The sequence below is a fragment of the Pseudophryne corroboree genome, chromosome 8 (assembly GCF_028390025.1).
Source record: "Pseudophryne corroboree isolate aPseCor3 chromosome 8, aPseCor3.hap2, whole genome shotgun sequence".
Lineage (NCBI taxonomy): Eukaryota > Metazoa > Chordata > Amphibia > Anura > Myobatrachidae > Pseudophryne > Pseudophryne corroboree.
Genome location: NC_086451.1, coordinates 293675387 through 293697072, shown reverse-complemented (window position 1 = coordinate 293697072; position 21686 = coordinate 293675387). Strand labels below are relative to the sequence as shown.

General features: G+C 43.9%; 1 protein-coding gene and 1 long non-coding RNA gene across 3 annotated transcripts in view; one reads left to right on the top strand and one right to left on the bottom strand.

The window, feature by feature from the left end:
* The window catches only part of CAPN6 (calpain 6), a 247925-nt gene that overhangs the window by 37632 nt on the left and 188607 nt on the right, over nucleotides 1–21686 (top strand). The window lies entirely within an intron of this gene.
* Nucleotides 1036–21686, bottom strand: part of LOC134948992 (uncharacterized) — a 186322-nt gene continuing 165671 nt past the window's right edge. Inside the window, exon 3 of the long non-coding RNA XR_010183078.1 lies at nucleotides 1036–1594. This is a non-coding gene — a long non-coding RNA (uncharacterized LOC134948992). The remainder of the gene's footprint in view (nucleotides 1595–21686) is intronic.

The window sequence follows — 21686 nt, the reverse complement described above, 5'->3', positions numbered from 1 at the left end:
TCTTCTTGAAAACTGCAGGTGGGGATGAGGATTCACTGGCTCTGGCTAAGTGAAAAAAACACCAGCCATCCTGAATAACCTGAGGGTTACTCGGATGACTGATGTTGATGCAGAGAAATATGCAGCAGGTGCCTTTTTACAGAAGACTCCTACTGTAGCATTATCATATAATCACACAGCAACTGAGCGATATGCATCCATCTCTGATTTAGGCTCATAGAACTTATATTCCTTTCTGTTTGCTGTAATTATGAATCACTCAAGTCCATGGAACACTCTACAATTTTGAGCAGAACTGGATTTAAAATAATGGGCCAAGAAATGAACTCAGCTCCTGGCTAAATCACAAATGTAGCCTGTTCTCATTATCTCATAGTGTGATGATTGCCTGTCACTGATACATATTCTCAGATAACTGGGTGGTCAGTATTGCCTAACTGTGTTATGACCCACACCCCTTTCCTATTTCCCATATGGTCTAACTAATCAACTCAGGAGAAAAGTATGGGAAAAGGGAATGTGCATCATTCATGTGTCAGCATTGGTCAAAAAGGGGTAGCTTCAGGGACCACACAAATTTAAGTCCACAACTCTTCTGTAAACTTTGTAGCAAATTCCTGCCACTAACAACTGAATGTTCCGCTGTAAAAGCTGGATGGAGCAGGTACCTAAAGAGGACACTAGCACCTTTCCTATACACAGAAGTTTCCTGATTTCCAGGAATACACTATAACGTAGCATTTTGTATGCAGATACAGCCGCAGTCACAGAAAATATGCATGCCGCATATTATTTTCATCAGCATAAATTGCTTGTGTGTCCTCTTTGCATATAAATGCTACTTTGACGCATTTAAATGGGAAAAGTTGCATAAAGATGCTTGGCGATACAGAGTCCCACCACGGCATGGTGTGACTAGAATGGCTGTTTAAGATGACTGCAGCAAGGATGTAGGAGGACACATCTGTAATAGGGTCATTTATTATTAAGGTAACACAGAAGATATCACAGATACATTACCTTTCAGTCCAACTCTAGACTACTGTCTCCATGCTGTTGTAAAGGGGCTGAAATGTATTAATCACCAAAAATATAACATTTTAAGAATTTGACAGCAGGAAAAATTTTCATCTTCAGATGGCGCTCATTCCCAGACCCCCGCTCCTGTTATAAGGAGAAAACCCGGGTTGTGAAAAGGGATCCATTCAGATCCCTCTTCCCCTATTTGGCTCCCTTGACTGGATAACAGCTTCTTTGTGCACATGCTTGAAACCCAGTTCATGCATGCCCACTAGCACTGCGGAGTCAGATTCGGCAGTCCAAAGTTTCACTGCTACCAAAGTTGTGGTGGTAGGGATTGCGGGTACAGTTGACCTTCGGATCAGATGACCATGCAATGAAGCAATGTTGAATTGCTCCAATGTTTTAGAATCCATCGCTGCTACTCGCACTGAAATGGATATTAATCCCTTGATCTTTTCAGCTACATCCAATGGAAACTTCTCTGTGCTCATACTTCTTGACCTCTTCACAGCTTTTGAAAAAGTTGACCATCCACCTCTCCGCACTTGTAACTCATACTGTATGGGTGGAGCTGTAGCAAACATTTGAGAGAGAGAGAGAGAGAGAGAAAGTGGAGAGAGATATGGTATAAACCAATCAGCTTCTGTCATTTTACAGACTGTGCTTAAAAAAAAAGTTTAGAGTTGATTGATTGGAACTTTGTCTCTCTTATTTATCACTCTCCAAGATTTGAGAGATGTGTCAAACCTTTGAAAGACATAAAGTGGAGAAGTTGCCTATAGCAACCAATCATCTTCTAATGTAGCTATCATTATTTAGCACTGTTTATGAAATGACAGAAGATGATTGGTTTCAAAGGTTAGCTTCTACACTTTATCTCTCTCAAAGGTTGATATACAGTAATTCTCCCAAAGTTACATCTTACCTACATCATTGTAGTTGCTCACTGTATATTGCAATATTTAAGCTGTCATTACCATTGGTATGCAATATTAGAAACAAAGGTAATGAAGTTGCCTGTGACACTCCCCACATTCGCTCCTGTGGGTTCCATCTCTGGAACATCTCCAGAATTCACCCTCTCCTCTCTCTCAATGCCAGGCTCGGACTACAGGGGAAAACAGGGGTACAGGGGAAACCACCGGTAGGCCCCACTGCCTGGGGGGCCCTCCTCCTCTAGGGATCAGGTTCTAGACTGTGCACTTGAATTATATATTATACATATGTTACCTTATACCGCACATGATTATGATGTATTCTCTACAGCATATTGCTGTCATTAATCTGGTACATTATCATGCATGCACTAGCATTAATTACTATATAAATTATCAAGGTGTGCAGACCAGGTACTCTGTAATGGTTATCCAAACCTCTGTGGTGGCTGGCCACACCCCCTTTGAAGGCTGGCCACACCTCTAATCATGGGCCCCTACCACTGCATACCCTTGGTTGGCCCTTCATGCCCCAGTCCGACACTGCTCAATGCCACCAAAACTCTTGTCCCCTTCTTCATCAACTGTTGTCGTTAATTTTGCAACCTTGTCTCTGCTTAATATTGCAACCTTCTCGTTCCCTTCGACCATTACTCTTCTCTTAAGTACCTTCTAAACACTTGTGCAAAACTGATCTCTCATCTGTCTCTGCCTTCCCTCTCTGAGAATCTCCACTTGCTCCCTGTCCCATATAGGATCCAGTCTAAGTGCCTCGCGCTCACCTGCAATGCCCTCACTCTCTTCTCCCCCTTAATGCTTATTTCTCTCTGCTCTCTTTCTTCTGCCCTCTTTGGTGAACCTGTGACTGACAGCTATTTTTCTCACAGATTACCACCTCTTACTCCTACCCAAAGACTTCTTCTGCACCGTCCCCAATCTACGGAACCCGCTGAGGCACTCTACCAGACTCTCCTCTAACCTCCATTCTTTCAGATGCTCCCACAAAACTCCTCTATACACCATACCCTACTGGTTCTCTTCCTTCCTTCTCACGTCCTGAACCTCTTGCATCTCCCCAATACCCCCAATCCTTTCACTAACATTTAGTATTTAAGCTTTTTCATCCATCCCTCTCATCTCACTAACTCAGCCAATAGACATATGCCATAACTATGCCCATCAATGTAATGATGTATATATTTTGTTTACCCTGATTGTATTCTTGCTTTGTAGATTGCTGCCGAAATATGTGGCACCTGATATATTTTTTTATAATAACAATAAGAAGAACCATTGTAGAACAACAATTAAGTGTAATGTAAAAAGAATGTAAATACTATGTGATCTTTATATACAAGCGCATATTTAAAATTGGGTTAAAAATTTGATACTTTAAGGGCCGCAAAACTCCAAAACATTTTGCATATAAAAAATCAATGCAGTTATAAAAACTATGACAGAGAGAAAGAAATATGCATTTATACCATTTCAGCTGGTATTCTGTGCCTCTGAATCTGTAGCTTAAGTGAAAAATGAAGGGGCCAATAAATTAAGAATACACCACCATATAGGGTGCTTTTAGATTTGCCCATTATGCGAAAGGGTTTACTGCCAGAAGCAGGAAATTATCTCTTCTGCGATTCTAAATCAGCAGGTTTTACAATGGAGATTTTGTATTGGCTTCTTCTGAATGAACGCAGTTAGATTTCCTGAACTTTGCAGACCTGTCATTTCTTCTAATTCGCATATGGCAGTAATAAGAATGAAAGCCCATATAAGGGCTCTCAGTTCCACTGCGCATGGGTGATCGTCCTACACGTGTTCCCATTTGCAGGAACTGGCGTGGCGAGACAATGTTAACCCATAAAGCTTCAGTGAGAAGGAAAAAAATGTGTGTGTGTGTGTGTGTGTGTGTGTGTGTGTGTGTGTGTGTGTGTGTGTGTGTGTGTGTGTATATATGTACTGTATATACCTAACCAATTTTTACACTCAATCATGAAATTCAACAGCTCCCCCAAGGAAGGTCTTCTGTTAGCCAAAGACCCAAATCCAGAACATAATCCAAGGGGGGCACTTATATTAAAGTATATGATAGATAGATTTTATAATAAAAAATATATATTTTATTCTTCTATGTAACATGTAACATTGAGCGTGTCTGTGATATCAGAGTTACAATAATGCAGCATGACCACTGGTTTTACTGGTTAATCCTGTATAACAGTAGCCTGGAAATAGTATGCTAGCAATTGCTGTCATATGATTGGGCAAACACATGGACATTGATAAAATACATCATAATGTATTAAAAATACCATTTATGGCTCAGGATAGAAAGGGTGTTCATATAATCATCTGTGTGTGTTATTTGTCATAATTACATTATTTGCTTAGTTTATTTCGCAATGTGCCATGAAAACATCCAAGGCCAAAGTCTGGCTTCAATTATTTGTTCAATCAATTAAAGCAAAACATGTGTCTTAGGCAGCTCATGCTTTGTTTTGAGTCATGTCTCTAGTGTATGTCTGGTCACAAGCAGACTACATAAATCTACACAACCTGGCTAATATATACTGTAGTATAAAATGTCTATGAGAGACTGCTTCCTAGCAGAAAAGATCAGGAGTTGTGATTTATATGTAGTCATGAGTTTACTGAACCAGAGTGCTTGTAGAGTTCTGAAACCATTACTACACAAAGAAAATAAACTTAATTTTAAACAAAAATACAAAACGCACATTTCTATTGCATAAATAGATCTGATACAGAAGCAGCTACCTTCACTACTCCAGCTGTTACAAAGCTATGATCCCACTATAGGAGCCACTAAATTTGATGAGAGAAACTCAGGGGCGGATTTTGCCCCTAGGCAAGTTAGGAAACTGGAAACTCTCTCAACTACAGTATAATAATTACTACGCAGTGGGCATCAGCGCTTTAGCGATTGAAGGCAGTGCTTAGAATCCAAGGGTCAATTTATCTTTGGTGGCAGTGGAGCCCTATTAATTATATTCTTTTAATGATGTACTATATATCAGAGGACTAATAATTAATTTCCATTGATGATGTAGACTTACAGCCTCTGAAGTCATCTGAACATGGCATTAGCTAACAGGGCTAAGCTATGAAATGCTATATTATTTGGAACATTTTAGATGGCCCAGACCACAGTCCCCATTGCAAATAATGTGGACTGTGGTCTGCAGCATTAATTTACCAAACACAGGAGATCTCTCTAATTCGTGACATTGGCAGCATACCTAACCACTTAGCTGGCATGTTGCGGTATCCGGACTCCAGGTCGACAGCACAAAGGTCGACACACCTCAGGTCGACGCCAATTGGTCGACAAACCTTAGGTCGACATGGCCAAAAGGTCAACATGGACAAAAGGTCGACAGGAACAAGGTCGACATGGAAAAAGGTCGACATGAGTTTTTCACGATTTTTTCTTTTTTTGAACCTTTTCATACTTAACGATCCACGTGGACTACGATTGGAACGGTAAAGTGTGCCGAGCGAAGCGGTAGCGGAGCGAAGGCACCATGCGAGGGGACGCGGTGCACTAATTGGGGTTCCCGGTCACTCTACGAAGAAAACGACACCAAAAAAACATAAAAAACTCATGTCGATATTTTTCCATGTCGACCTTGTTCCTGTCGACCTTTTGTCCATGTCGACCTAAGGTGTGTCGACCAATTGGCGTCGACCTAAGGTGTGTCGACCTTTGTGCTGTCGACCCTCAGTCCCAGACCCCATGTTGCATCAGATGCTACAGGACCAGGTGCATATCTTTACTAAAATAATGGTAAATAAATTTTATATTGCTATTATAAACGTAATTAATTCATTAAAAAAAATTACTATTACCAAGGAGAAAATGACATTTCCGTATGGTTTTAACGTTAATTGAAAATCTTCAATGTGCTTTCATTGTTTGTGTGACATTAACTTTAACAATATTAAAACAAACTGTGATATGCCTTGAATGTAACATAGTAACATAGTAACTAAGGTTGAAAAAAGACAATTTTCCATCGAGTTCAACCTATTTGTGGTCTCCTATGCAGTCTTATTATAGGACTAGTTATTTTTATGTTAGGACTAGTTATATTAACTATAATGCTTGCCTATGCACCATAACCCTGAATATCTTTATCCAATAGGAATTTATCTAACCCATTCTTAAAGGTGTTGACTGAGTCCGCCATTACTACTCTCTCAGGCAGGGAATTCCAAACACGTATTGTCCTTACTGTGAAAAAACCTTTTTGCCTCAATGGGGGTAATTCCAAGTTGACCGCAGCAGGAAAATTTTTAGCAGTTGGGCAAAACCATGTGCACTGCAGGGGGGGGGGGGGGGGCAGATATAACATTTGCAGAGAGAGTTAGATTTGGGTGGGTTATTTTGTTTCTGTGCAGGGTAAATACTGGCTGTTTTAATTTTACACTGCAATTTAGATTGCAGATTGAACTCACCACACCCAAATCTATCTCTCTCTGCACATGTTATATCTGCCTCCCCTGCAGTGCAGATGGTTTTGCTCAACTGCTAAAAAATGTCCTGCTGCGATCAACTTGGAATTACCCCCAATGTGCGGAAACTCCTCTCCTCTAACCTAAGCTAGTGACCACGTGTCCTCTGTGCTGACCTTACAGAAAGCAGGTCCCTCCCAAGCTCTGTGTATTTCATCGATCTCATTTGAAAATGATGACAACAGGTGAAATTAGAACAGTAGTATCAGTAGGATCACTATCCCACTAAGATGTGTGTAAGGGGCCGCCCTAGCTGCGATAACACTTATCCCCGATCCCATGTGTTTTCGTGTGGTTGTGGGTCCAATTTTGACCAATCAAAATGGCCTCTAATTGGATACCGCGATAATGACCATCGGTTATTCATTGCGATATCCGTCCATTTTGATCGGCCAAAATGGCTTCGGGGCTATTAGGATACCGCCCATTGGCTATGGAGCCCTATTTATCACTGAAAGGAAAAACTCTGTTGGGCCCTATACTTATACTATATTATAATAGCTTAGTCCTTGCAGACAATATGATAAATTATTTTCAACTGACCTCACAGCATAAAATGTTATTTTAAGTAGAAGAAATGAAGAAAACGGCAACAGTGCTCCAGCTGAACAAATTCTTTTTTCCCTTTGGGAGAATCGTTAATCACCAACAGCTGCCTATCCCATAAAGCTGTACATCAGTCACATACATATGCCCAGATTTATCAAGCCTTGGGGAGTGATACAGTAAATAGCACGGTGATAAATGACCAGCCAATCAGCTCCTGTCATTTTTCAAACACAGCCTGTGACATGAAAGTTATGAGCTGATTGGTTGGTACTTTATCACCGTGCTATTTATAACTCTCCAAGGCTTGATAAATAGGGGCCATAGTGTATAAGTCTTCCACCTGGCCTTTACTTACCAGATATACCTTCTGTCTCTACTGTACACTTTCAGATTCCAAGTGCCTGACCAACACTGGGGCAATTCTGTTTATTTCTTACACGCCATAATTTAGTATTAGGGCTTAGAGCGAGGATGTAACAAATAAATTTTGCACCATAGGCCTCACGTTTTTTATTTAGCACTGCACATCTAATAAGCAAAGTGACAGAAACGATGAGCTGCCCAAACATGTATTTTACCAGCCTTACTCCATTTTAACGATTCATGGGGCCGGATGTAATAGCACCCGAGTCTGGTCGGTATCCCGCATGAACTTGGGCGCTAGTACATCCGGCCCCATATATCCCCCCATGGCAGCAGCAAGATCACTAGAAACTGATACTGGCATCCCTATTCTGTCACATTACCACCCCATTACACAGACTTGCACAGACCGTTACACATTTGGAGAGCATGTGAGTTGGTAGTAAATATTTTTTCCCAGGGCTCTTTTATTTTTCTAGTATACCCAAGGACAAAGTTGTTCGTTCACCATTCTAAAATGAGTGATGAGTGTGAGCAGAAGGACCAGCACTTAGCTGCAAGCTGCTTACCTGCAGTCACCATGGTCACCAACAGAAATCAGTGGGCCCAGGACAGTAGGTAAGAGCAGGCCCCCTTCCTCCTCAGCGCTGTGTGAATACCCTCTAGCAGACACCCTCACATTCATAGTTCCCATCAATCTAATACAACCCTCCTCTGAGTTTGATATTGAATTCCATGCCACATTACATAGTATTACACCTCTGCCCCCATTTCATATATTCCACCACATGTTGTAACATGTGACCCTCACTCTCCTTTTGTCACTTATAGTATATTGTGTGCATTATTCCACCCACCCATGCATTCCACCTTCCCTCCTGCTATCCATCACCACTAGTTATATTGGTGTACAGCAAATATGAGAAGTGAGTACATGAATAGTTTTGATTATGGCGACTCTGTATTGATCAATAACATTTTATATACAGTACTAGGAACGCAGATTATGGATGGCCAATTATCCTAAGTAGCTTTTAAGTGAATAAAAATACTTTACTAAAAAAATAGTTAAAAAGTGTTTAAAGTTCAAGTATGCCATAACAATTCCTCCTTTTAATGGTATAATATATATATATATATATATATATATATATATACACATACATATATATATATATATATATATATATATATACACATACATATATATATATATATATATATATATATATATATATATATATATATACATAATCATGTTGGATAAGTTTCAAATACATATTCTTGACCTAATTCAATCATAAAAAAACAAAACAATATCTGAGCTGTTTTTGGGAAAAAAAAATAGCTGTCCAAAAATTATTTTGGTGTTTTAGTTTAGGGACCTGTTCATATATTTGGTGTCAGTAGGGCTCTAAAAAGTATAATGTTATATTACTGTATATTGCTGTCCGATATTATCCTGTTCAAGTGTAAATCTTGTTAATAAAGCAGAGGTTCCCAAACTGTGTGCCGTGGCTCCCTGGGGTGCCTCAGGACACTTGCAGGGGTGCCTTGGGTTGGTGGTCCAGGACCAATTCAAATTATTCATGGTCAATATAATAGGCAAAACCAGTGCTGGTGGCTGCCAGTCATAAAATATGTGGCCAAATAGAAGCAAATCTTGTCCTTTACCACACAACTGACCCTAAGGATGACATATAAACGCGATCTACTTAATGTAATACTGTATTTCTTTCTAAATTTCTCAATAAGAAATTTTTGGCCTAGGGGTGCCGTGAAAAAAATTCTGATATCCTAGGGCGCCGTGATTCAAAATAGTTTGGAAACCGCTGTAGTAAAGTGATGGCTGTCACTGTCACAACAGCCTCCCCTGACTGTATTCATGGCGGGAGAGGTGGAGGGAGTGGGTACTAATTACCCAGGCCTGGGCATGATGAAGGGGCCTGGCCAAGGCCTGTGTCCACTGCCCCTTCTTTTATCTGTCAGTAGTAGCTGCTGGGTGATTGGCTGGGCCTAGGGAGGTCACTGTCGCTGAGCTCAGCAGCAATGTCTTCAGTCTCTGACTGCGCAGAGGGAGTGGGGGTGGGGGGGCTTAGGGTGTTTAGGAACGATCACATTAATCGTGCCTTCGGTGGGGCTCATGGTGCACCCTGTGTGGCACCACAATTACTCTTTAACTTTTTTTGTGGGAGGCGTGGCTACATTTTCACACTTAGGCCACACCCGCTACACTACTATTCAGGCCCAGCACCGCTCTCTACGGCCCTGGGAGCGCCCACAAGGTCATTAGAATGGTGTGTATGCCAATGAGGATTATTCCTCTCTGTTGCAAGGAAGAAGGGGAGAGACTGTTTGGCGGCTGTGGACTGTCACAGTAAATTCAGCAGCCGCTACTGGGGTGAGTGGGGAGATTATCTTCCAGCATTTCCGGGTGTGTTTCTGACAGATTGCATGCGATGTGACCGTAAATGACTGCTTTAACAATGGTTACATAGCACTGTTACTTAAATCATGTAGAATCTGGCATTTCTACAAGATTTGCAGGACACCTACACCTAAAATAGATAATTACACTAATGTAAAGTACAATAAGGCCTGTGCATTTTATTACTTGCACAGGTTGATATCACAATGTATTGCCTGGGAATAAGTACACAAAAGTACTGTAGAGTCAATTTGCGCCAAATGTGCAGCATAAAATAAGAGAACAGAAAAATATGTCTTATGCTTGGCATACATGCTACAATTATCTGTCCGATCCACCAGATAATTGCAGCGTGTATGTGGCCGACCGACCTGAAAATATTGATCAGTCGGTCATGCCGCATCGTCCAGCATGTCCCTCTGATGCAATATTTTCAAGTGTCATGTTTTCCGCATCGGGCAGTGTATGCCGTACAGTGGCCGACCGGTGAACACTTCCCTGTTATTCACATGGGAAGGAACGGGAAATGTCTCCTCCCCAGGGGCAGAGTGCTGATATTATGTGACATGCACTGTGAGCTATCTCACAGTGTATGTCCCGGATATTGGTAGGGGCAGATAAAATGCCTGTCGGTCTAACAGCCATTGTATCGGACCATGTATGCCCAGCATAAAGCGCAAACCTATACAAATGCTGCTAAACTGAGGATACAGTATTGTCACCCACCTACAGAAACAGACATTGATAACCAAATCCAGTACTTCACTTGTTTGAACAATAAGTCCATAAAACTCAATGTGTAGCATGGAGTCATCGTGCCTAGAGAAAGTGCATGCTACTGTGCCCCTTCCCTCCCTTCCATTTTAGGAATCACCTTTGGTGGTGGCACATACTGTATCATTCTTAGAAAATGGACAAAACCTGTAATTCAGACAAATTGGCTAAATCATGGATTTAACCAATTTATATGAGTCCGTTTTCCATTATTTGGGAGCAAATGTTCGATTGTCATTTGCTCTCATCCTCTACCACATTTTCATTATAACCGGTCAGATCAGGCAGATTATCTACCAGATAATTGTATAGTGTATGCCCAGCTCTAGGAGCTAATTGGATGATAGTTTATCTCTCTCCAAGCTGTGATACATATGTATGCCATACTTGCCTACTCTCCCAGAACGACCTGGAGGCTCCCAAAAAGCAGATGGCACTCCCAGCTACCCAGAAAAGTCTCCCGCATTCTGCTTACCCCCCCCCCCCCCCTTCCCAGCCCCAGCCGCTTGCACAGGAAAAGTGGGTGGGGCAATAACATGATTGGCGGTGAATCACATCAACGTAGCCAAGTGGTGGATGGGCTCGCAATGACACAACTGTGTTTCCATGCCCCCAGACTGCCTTCTCCGTATCCCCACCTTGTGCAACCTGGCAGCTCCTATAGTGCTTTAATAGGTTTTCTAACAACATACACTGCATGTATGAGATGGCTGTGGATTAATAGATCGACAATGCCTACATAGACAATAGGTCTACACTACATGGTCAACATGTATTAGGTCGACATTGACAAAGGTCATCAGGTGAATAATCGACAGTGCTTAAGGTTGACATGAACAAAAAGGTCAACATTCAGAAGGTCAACATGAAAAAATTATCGACCAATAAGTGGTCAACACATGTCTTCTTCTGTTCTTTTATCCCAAATCTAACCCTAAACCTCAGCCTTTGTCACGGCTGAAGCTATTTGTAAATCTGGACAAGGTTGAGATACTGGGTTTTGGCTTAAAATTGTAGGACATAACTAGGATGGCTTAATACTATCTATAACTATACTATCACTGGGATAAGACAAACCAGTGAATCTGGAAATGCTGCAATTGATTTGCAGGACAGCTTTACTGGAACGCTGGGATAGACTACACCAGCGAATAGGATAATGCTGCAAGGGAGTTGCAGGAGCAGCTCTTCAGGAATGCTGGGATAGGCTATACCAGCGAATTGGGTAATGTTGCAATGGGGTTGCAGGAGCAACTATTCAGGAACACTGGGATAGGCTGTTCCAGCAAATTGGGCAATGCTGCAATGGAGTTGCAGGAGCAGCTCTTCAGGATCATTGTTATTGGCTGTACTGGTGACTCTAGATTTGCTGCAATGATGAACTGAGCAGCCCTTCAGGATCACTGGGGTTGGCTGTATCGGTGAATCTGGATATGCTGCGATGCTGAGCTGAGCAGCTGAACTGGATAGCTCAGGAAGCCACAGAGTGCTAGAGATGGAAACTGCACTTGTCCTGAATTCAACAAGAGAGTCTGGAGCTCACTACAGGTTGATAGACAACAAAGCACTGGCGATTTGCTGGGATGTAGGATTTATACCCCTGGCTTGCAGCTAATTGGCAGTAATGATTACATGACTGTGAAGTGATTCCTGACTGGACTCTGGGTGGTCAGCTGACCAGAACTGTCATGGCACTGTCCATGGCTGACTTTGGAGGGAACTGCTGGCGTGGTGTGTGCAGCGGCAAACAGCGCAGGATGACGGACAGCGCCCCAGAGTGCGTGAAAGGTAAGAGAGAGTGGGGCTGGGGAGCGCTGAATACCTCTGTTTTGTGACACCCTAGTGCCTACCCCTAACAGCCTCCCTAGTCCCTAACCCTAACCATCCCCCGGGTGCTTAACACTAACCATCCCCTCCCATCCCCTCCTGTAGCCTAACCCTAACCATCCACCTTTGTGCTTATTGCTAATGATCCCAACCGGCAGCCTAATCCTAACCATCTCTCCGGTGCCTAACACTAACCATCCGCCTTTGTGCTTATTGATAACCGTCCCATCTGGCAGCCTAACCCTAACCCCTCCCCCACAGTGCCTAACCCTAATCCTTACCCATAAAATTGTTGCAAAAACATGTTGAACATTTTTATGTTTACCATTCTCATGTCGACCTTTTGCACCTGTTGACGTTAAGCACTGTCAACCATTCATATATCGCTTTTTGTCACTGTTGACCTAATGTATGTCGACCGTGTGGTTTCAACTTTATGATTGTTTACTTAGACATTGTCACTCTTTCAACTGTATACCAAATGAGGCACCGTGTTCTCTGTAATACCAGTTTTCTGTCTTCCATCACATTGTAAGTTGAACCCCTCTAATACAAGTGGTTTTGGCCATACGTAGCTGATGATCTGTAGTGTACAGATGTGTCCTCATTTAACTTCTGGCCAGACATAACTAGATGTATGACAGGTCATTATGGGGGAGAAGCGGTATCAGCGGTGATACCACTTATCCCCCATGTATGGAGAAGAAGTGTGCTGAAGTGACAGGGGTGCTATGCGAGGTAAGCTGCGGGGGGAAGATTAGGGTTATGCTGTGGGGTAGAGGGAGGGTTAGGCACCACCGTGGGGGTAAGGGTTAGCCTGCGGGGGAATAGGGTTAGGTTTAGGCTGTGGAGAGTGAGGTTAGGGATAGACAAAACCGTGGGGGTAAGGGTTAGGCTGCAGGGGAATAGGGTTAGGTTTAGGCTGTGGGGAGTGAGGGTTAGGTTTAGGCTGTGGGGAGTGAGGTTAGGGATAGACACCACCGTGGGGGTAAGGGTTAGGCTGCAGGGAATATGGTTAGGTTTAGGCTGCGGGGAGTGAGGTTAGGGATAGACACCACCGTGGGGGTAAGGGTTAGGCTGCAGGGAATAGGGTTAGGTTTAGGCTGCGGGGAGTGAGGTTAGGGTTAGGCACCACCGGGGAGGGTTAGGGTTAGATGCCGGGAACGGGGGGGTTAGGATGAGGCTGCGGGTAAGGAGAGTTAGGGATTAGGGGTAGCATACTTCCCTAGCAGGTGTCGGGATCCTGAGTGGCGGGATGCCGTTGTCAGTATTCTGACTGCCGACATCCCAACCGCCGCAAACCCAATACCATCCCAATTCATATAATATAGCAACCACGAATTAAGTACTTTCTGAAGGAGGGATCAGCGAGCTAATATTGGTAATAGTCATCATCATCATCATTGTGTACAGTATATGTCTATACATTGTTTTTTTTGTGGGCATGCAGAGAACAGGAATGTATATTTTATGCAAGAAAAAAACAGACATACTGTACAGACAATTTTAAAATGGCTCCTTAATCTGTCTTGAGATCATCAGTACTGAACAGCATAGCTGTGCCTTCTGATGATAGCAAATGTTGTGATGTCACCAGGGGCGGATTGGGAAACAAAAGTGGCCCTGGAAAAATTTCTAAAAGTGGCCTCATGTGGGCGGCACCAAATGAACTATGGGTGGAGCCAATACCAAAGTAGGCGGGATTAATACTTCAAAATGTAATGTACATGGAGTTACACCAACAAAAGGCAGAGCATGTTATATTAGCCAGATATAACACATTAAAAACTTTAGAAAGTATAGTGCTGTAGCATATGTAGTTAAGAAATGAAAACTGAGGTGACATATAATCCTCTGCACGCTCACTAAATAAATTGTAAAGCAATTATAGCTACTTCATGCTATATTCTATTACAGTGGTTCTCAAGCTCGGTCCTCAAGACCCCACACAGCTCACATTATTTAGGTCACCTAGCAGATGCACAGGCGTAAAGTTGTACCTCACACCCCACCCGACAAAATTACACCTCCTCCAAGACATAAAATTGCAGCTCACACCCACCCAACCCCAAACATAAAATTACACCTCGCACCCCTCCAAACATAAAACTGCACCTCACACCTCCCCCCCAGACATAAAATTTCACCTCACACCCCCCCAGACATAAAAGTGCACCTCACCCCCCCCAGACATAAAAGTGCACCTCACCCCAATGACATGAGGCACCTCACCTCATGAGAGGAACATGCATTTAGGGGAATCACTCTTCTGCAGTACGTGAAGCCTCACCTCTCCTACTGCAGAATGCGAACCCACCGCGGCCGCACCTTCCCTTCCCGCACGGTCCGCGGTGATGACGTCGTCTGAGACGTTTGGTGCGCGGACCTCCTCTTCAGGTCAGCTGGGTGGAGGTGGAGCCGCTCACTGGCAGCTGCAGTGCCCACACTTGACGCAGGAGGGGGAGAGGGGGCAGCATAAACTTCTGACGTGCGGAGGGGGGGCGGCCCAGCTCTCTTGATCGCGGCCCGTGGCCGCACACAGGAATAAGCTGCTGACGAGGGGGGGGGGGGGGGGAGGTGGAGTGTGGCAGCATGAAGTGGTGACGTGCGGGGGGGGGGGGCCGAGCCAGCTCTCCTGGCACAGTATTGGAATAAGCTGCTGTGTGAGGTGGGTGGGGGTGGCAACATGAACTGGCCGCACACAGTTTAGCTGCTGACGAGGGGGGGGGGGGGAGAGGTGGAGTGTGGCAGCATGTACTGCAGACGTGCGGGGGGGAGAGGGGGAGGGCTGGTCGGGCCAGCTCTTCTGAAACATCTCTCTTGATAGCGGCCCGCAGCCGCACACAGAAATAAGCTGCTGACAGGGGGGGGGGATTTCACCATGGTGACGTGCGGGGGGGTGGGTGGGGGGGCCGTGGCCGCACACACAGGCATAAGTTGTTGAGGGGAAGAGGGGGTGGCCAGCATAAGATGATGATGTGCGGGGGGCCGAGCCAGCTCTCCTGACACTGGATTGGACTGTCACTAAGCTGCTGGGGTGGGTGGGGGTGGCAACATGAACTGGCCGCACACAGTTTAGCTGCTGACGAGGGGGGGCGGTGGAGTGTGGCGGAATGAACTGGTGACGTGCGGGGGGGGGGGGGGTTGGGCGCCGGGCCAGCTCTTCTGACACAGCTCTCTTGATAGCGGCCCGCGGCCGCACACAGAAATGACATTATGCAGGTATTGTGCCTGCAGTTATTTCAATACACGCTTCACAGTCTGGTGACGCAGAGGGGGCGGGGCCGCGTAGGACAGGCGGCCCCACAGCCCAATCGGCCCCCGGGGAAACTCCCGGTGGCTTCTATGGCCAATACGGCCCTGGATGTCACCCATTGTTATGCTATTTGTAATCTAAAAAAATAATAAAATGCAGAAGTCTCAGTTGCATACATTTGCAAACATGTATTAACATCTGTCCTATTAGAGGAGAGTAGTGGATGATAACCAGGGGCGGATTGGGATCAGAAACCAGCCCGGGAAATTTATGGAAGCAGCCCTAGTAGGGGTGGGGTCTGTTGAGGGGGTGGAGTCTGTCAAGTGGGCAGGAGTACTGCTCTGAAGGCCTGACTATGCAGGGATTGGAAGTGCGCGTCGTAGGCGCGCTGCAAAATTTTTAGGGGCGTGGCTTTATGGTGAAGGGGCGTGGCCACACAATAGTGCCAATTCACATTACACCACACAGTAGTGCCGCTTATACACATTGCACCAGGTAGAACCTCCTATACACACTGCGCCAGGTAGAGCATGTTATACATATTATGCCAGATAGAGCACGTTCTACATTTTGCACCAGGTAGAGCACGGTATACACTTTGCACCAGGCAGAGCACATTATACATATTGCACCAGGCAGAGCACATTATACATATTGCACCAGGTAAATCACATTATACACATTGCACCAGGTAGAGCATGTTATACACTTTGCACCAGGCAGAGCACATTATTCACATTGCACCAGGTAAAGCCAGGTAAAGCCGCGCAGAAAGGCTGTGCTCCGGAGGACGTACTCTATAAACTAAACAAATAGAAAAAAAAATCGGTAAACTGCGATACATCCCCCCCCCCCCTGCGCGCGCACCTCAAACATACCTTTATAGTTAATCCTTCCTAAATCATATATAAAGCACAGCCCTCATTGGCTGGCCGTCACTCCCTATGCAGGCCGCCACCAGCCGCAGCCGCTATCGTCACCACTCATGAAGGCTGCTGCTGCTGCAGGCCATCAGCCGCAGCCATGATCACGGCAGCGTCAAGTGAAGCTTATGTGCAGAAGCTCTATGAAGCATTTAAAAAATGGCCACCGTTGGAGCAGCTGCGCATGCGCAGAAGCTCCGACGGCGGACATTTTTTAAACGCTTCACTGGGCTTCTGCGCAGCTTCATTTAACGCTGCCCGTTTGCCGTCATCGCGGTTGTGGCTGGCGGCAGCCTTCATAGGGGGTGAAGGCCAGCCAATGAGGGGACGCCGGACCGGCCAGACGGAATCCGGTCCGGCGTCCCGGCACACCAATCCGCCCCTGATGATAACCATGTACATGTTTTTGCAAATGTGTGTAACTCCCTTTTCCACTGCACAAAAAACATGGGTTGTTTCCGAGTCTTCCTGGGCCAGGCCTCAGTGGAAACTGAGACTTCTGCGTTTAATTAACACTTCAGGAGCATGTTTTGTTTAATTTACTGGGTTTTCATATTCAGTGAGTTTTACAAATCTTCAAGTAACTTAATTAAATTATTTAAGTTATGTGTTTTAGTCCAAGAATTACATTTGCTATTTATACTGTATGTGTGAGAAACATGCTGGAATCCACAAATGTAGCTCCTCAGGAGTTACCTAGTAACAGATGTCACCAGATGTGAGATGTGTGACTGAGGATCTGCCTATGATCTGAAACTGTGCACAAAGATGATTGCGTATCTGCACACTTATTGCCGATTTGAGCCCTTTGCTGTGTGTGTGTGCGCAGCAGCCGCACTGCACGTGCGCACACAGTGAGATGTGACGGCATCTCATTTGTGCAGCCGCCTCTGCATTATTGACAGGCAGAGGCGGTTGCGGGGCATGTCGGCGGTGTTGCGGCTGCATTTTCGTGGCGCAGTCCGGACAGCAAAGGTGTGTCCGGACCGTTTGCGAGGCGTGTTTGGACAGCTCCGTGACATCACACGCAGCCGCTGCGACCATAAACATGGTGAGTAGCCGCTGCGTAGGGAGAGAGCTACTCGGCAGGTGCGAAAGCATCGTCGCTGTGCAATGCTTTTACACGTCTGCAGGGGAGAGGGCAGGACCCGGCATGCAGGACGGACTTGCCCTGTGCTGGGCATCCCCCCGCATGTAATTTTGATCGTAGATGTGCATTTTTTCGCACATCTACTATCAGATCTGAATTGGGCCCTTTGCCTTGACAAAGCTGCCAAAGATATATATAACCAATCCATATATGATGCACATTCATTAGTCTGAAGTCCTCAAGTCAGATACAGTTGATGAGATTAAGGGAGTTATAGAGTACGGATTGCAGCTTCTGCTAACAATCTGTTTTTTCACATGCTGGGGCATCCCATCCCAGGGCAAGGCCTGCTCAGTGACTGTGACTTAACCTTGTGGTCGCAGCAACTATGGATGACCCCCTGTAGTCGCAGCTTGGCTGCATATGCAGGAGGTCCACTGACATTTTTTAGATCAGAGAGGCTGCATGTGATGTCACGTAGCCACCCTGAAAATGCTGCCGACCCACCCGTTTTCCCCGCTGCCCCCCACTCACCCCGCGAACGCCTCTGTCTGTCAGTCAGGCAGAAGCGTTTTCAGCCAATGCGATCACATCGCATTGCCACCGCCGCCAGGGTTATTGTGGTAAGTGATGCGACCTGAATTATTATTATTATTATTATACTATTACTGTATATGTATATAAATATATATACTCACTCAGCAATTGTTTGAGCCTAAGTGATCAGAATAAGTCACGATAACATGTACCCACAGCCCAAAATGTATTAAGTATAATATATAGGGTAATAATTAATGAGTATGAGCCGAGTGACATTGATACACAGATATTTGGCATTAATGCAATGACTATGTAAGTTTCAACAAGTTCATGACTAGAGTCATGAGTTCCTGCGCTTTTTCCTTCGGAAGAAAAACCCTTTTCTGGTCTGTGTCCAGAATCATGCCCAAGAAGGGCAGACGAGTTGTAGGATTCAGCTGCGACTTTGGAATATTGAGAATCCAGCCGTGTCGCTGTAACACATTCAGTGAAAGTGATACAATGCTCAGCAACTTCTCCCGTGATCTCGCTTTTATGAGGAGATCGTTTAAGTATGGGATAATTGTGACACCCTGCTTGCGCAGGAACACCATAATTTCCGCCATAATCTTGGTGAAAATTCTCGGGGCCGTGGAAAGCCCAAACGGCAACGTCTGAAATTAGTAATGACAATCCTGTACCGCCAATCTCAGGTACGCCTGATGAGGAGGATATATGGGGACATGCAGGTATGCATCCTTTATGTCCAGAGATACCAAAAAATCTCCACTTTCTAGGCTAGCGATGACCGCCCTGAGTGATTCCATCTTGAACTTGAACCGTTTTAAGTAAAGGTTCAGGGATTTTAAATTTAAAATGGGTCTGACCGAACCGTCCGGTTTCGGAACAACAAACAGAGTTGAGTAGTACCCCTGCCCTCTTTGAAGCAGGGGAACCTCTACCACCACTTGTTGCAGACACAATTTGTGAATCGCATGTAACACTATCTCCCTTTCCAGGGGTTGTTTCGGTAGGGCCGATTTGAAAAACCGGCGAGGAGGCACTTCTTCGAATTCCAGCTTGTAACCCTGGGAAACAATTTCTATTGCCCATGGATCCACCTGTGAGTGGACCTAGACGTGGCTGAACAGTCGAAGACGTGCCCCCACAGGAGCTGACTCCCTCAGGGGAGCCCCAGCGTCATGCGGTGGATTTAGCAGAGGCCGGGGAGGACTTCTGTTCCTGGGAACTAGCTGTGTTGTGCAGCTTTTTCCCTCTGCCCTTACCTCTGGCAAGAAAGGACGATCCACGTGCTCTCTTGCTTTTATTGGAACGAAAGGACTGCATTTGATAATGAGGCGCTTTCTTAGATTGTGAGGGAATATATGGCAAAAAATTTGATTTACCTGCCGTAGCCGTGGAGACGAGATCCTAGAGGCCCTCTCCGAACAATTCCTCACCCTTGTAAGGCAACAACTCCATATGCCTCTTTTAGCCGGCATCACCTGTCCATTGCATGTTCCACAGGACACGTCTAGCAGAAATCGACATAGCGTTGACTCTAGAACCCAGTAGACTAACGTCTCTTTGGGCATGTCTTATATATATATATATATATATATATATATATATAAAAGCAGAAACCTAGGCGCTGTAGTACAGATGTGCAGTGGAAGTTATAAAGAACACTCTTTAACCCTTTTAAGAGTAGCAGCTCATATTACAAGATCAGTGTATGGTGTACACATAGATAAAAATAGGTAGTGGAGAAAATAAACGCTAATGAGTGTAATAACAATTATAACGGAAATACTCAGGTGGGTGAAGTTATGGCCTTGGACACTTATCTGGTAAGTAAGAACTTCCAGCCGATGTTCATCATTTAAGATTAACATGTAAAAAGAAAAGAACAGCGAACATAGTGTGTATCGTTCATGGATTAAAATGATGTCATTTGCAATATAGGGCAAGAAATTAGGGAACTTGCTTATTCCCAATAAAATGTAATCTGTAGCTCAGACTTCACAACGTAAAATACAGATTTAATGAACAATAACATAAAAACGGCTAGACAACACACGTACAAGATTTAAAATTATAAAAGCTTATCTGTCCATCATAGGAATAGGGAGGTCAGCAACAAACTATCCCAAGGACACAAGATAGCCAAAGATTATGCGTACAGGATAAATCAAGGGGAGTTCAGCAGCAAACAGACTGTTTAAAATTTCTTTTAAAACCAACATCCAAATGTTCATTAAACATTTTATGGCATTCTTCATTTCTCAAATTTCTCCTATCACTTTTTGAGTAAGCCATCAAGCATTAAATCGGATACAAACAACCAGTGTATACTAATGCTGAGATATTAAAAAACAAATATCTATATATGTATATATGTAAACAATATTTCTATTAATGCAATATAACACACGAAATGCGGCTGCAGCTGAACAAATGGCAAGTACAGGTTGAGTATCCCTTATCCAAAATGCTTGGGACCAGAGGAATTTTGGATATCGGATTTTTCCGTATTTTGGAATAATTGCATACCATAGTGAGATATAATGGTGATGGGACCTAAATATAAGCACAGAATGCATTTATGTTTCATATACACCTTATACACACAGCCTGAAGGTCATTTTAGCCAATATTTTTTATAACTTTGTGCATTAAACAAAGTGTGTCTACATTCACACAATTCATTTATGTTTCATATACACCTTATACACACAGCCTAAAGGTCATTTAAAACAATATTTTTAATAACTTTGTGTATTAAACAAAGTTTGTGTACATTGAGCCATCAAAAAACAAAGGTTTCACTATCTCACTCTCACTCCAAAAAGTCCGTATTTCGGAATATTCCGTATTTCGGAATATTTGGATATGGGATACTCAACCTGTAATTGTGAAACAACAATATTCAATCCCTGCGCTGCATGTCCGTGTTTTCCAGAGTATCTTTGAAACAATTGTCCCAGTGCTACTCAATCCAGCTCCCAGCCAGGTAGCAAACGGTATTGGTGCTAAAACAAATCAGGAGAGCGCACTGGTAAATGTAAAATCATTCACTTTATATAGAGAAAAGCAATGAAGAAATGAAAGAATGAAGAATGCCATAAAATGTTTAATGAACATTTGGATGTTGGTTTTAAAAGAAATTTTAAGGATAAAGATAATAGTTTAGATTTGGATTCCCTATGGAATAAGTTAGAAAGAGTATATATAAAGGATATGAAACTCAGTTGGGAAATTACGACATTAGAAAAATATGTTGAGCATAAAATGGTACCAAGAGGTCTTAGGCTATTTAAAAAACCGACATTTGGTAATGAGAGGCAGACGTTTATGCAGGAATGGAACCAGATATTAGAAAATAGCTCAATGGATTTAATGAGGCTTATTATTCTAGAAGAAAGAAAGAAAGAAAGAAAGAAAGAAAGAAAGAAAGAAAGAA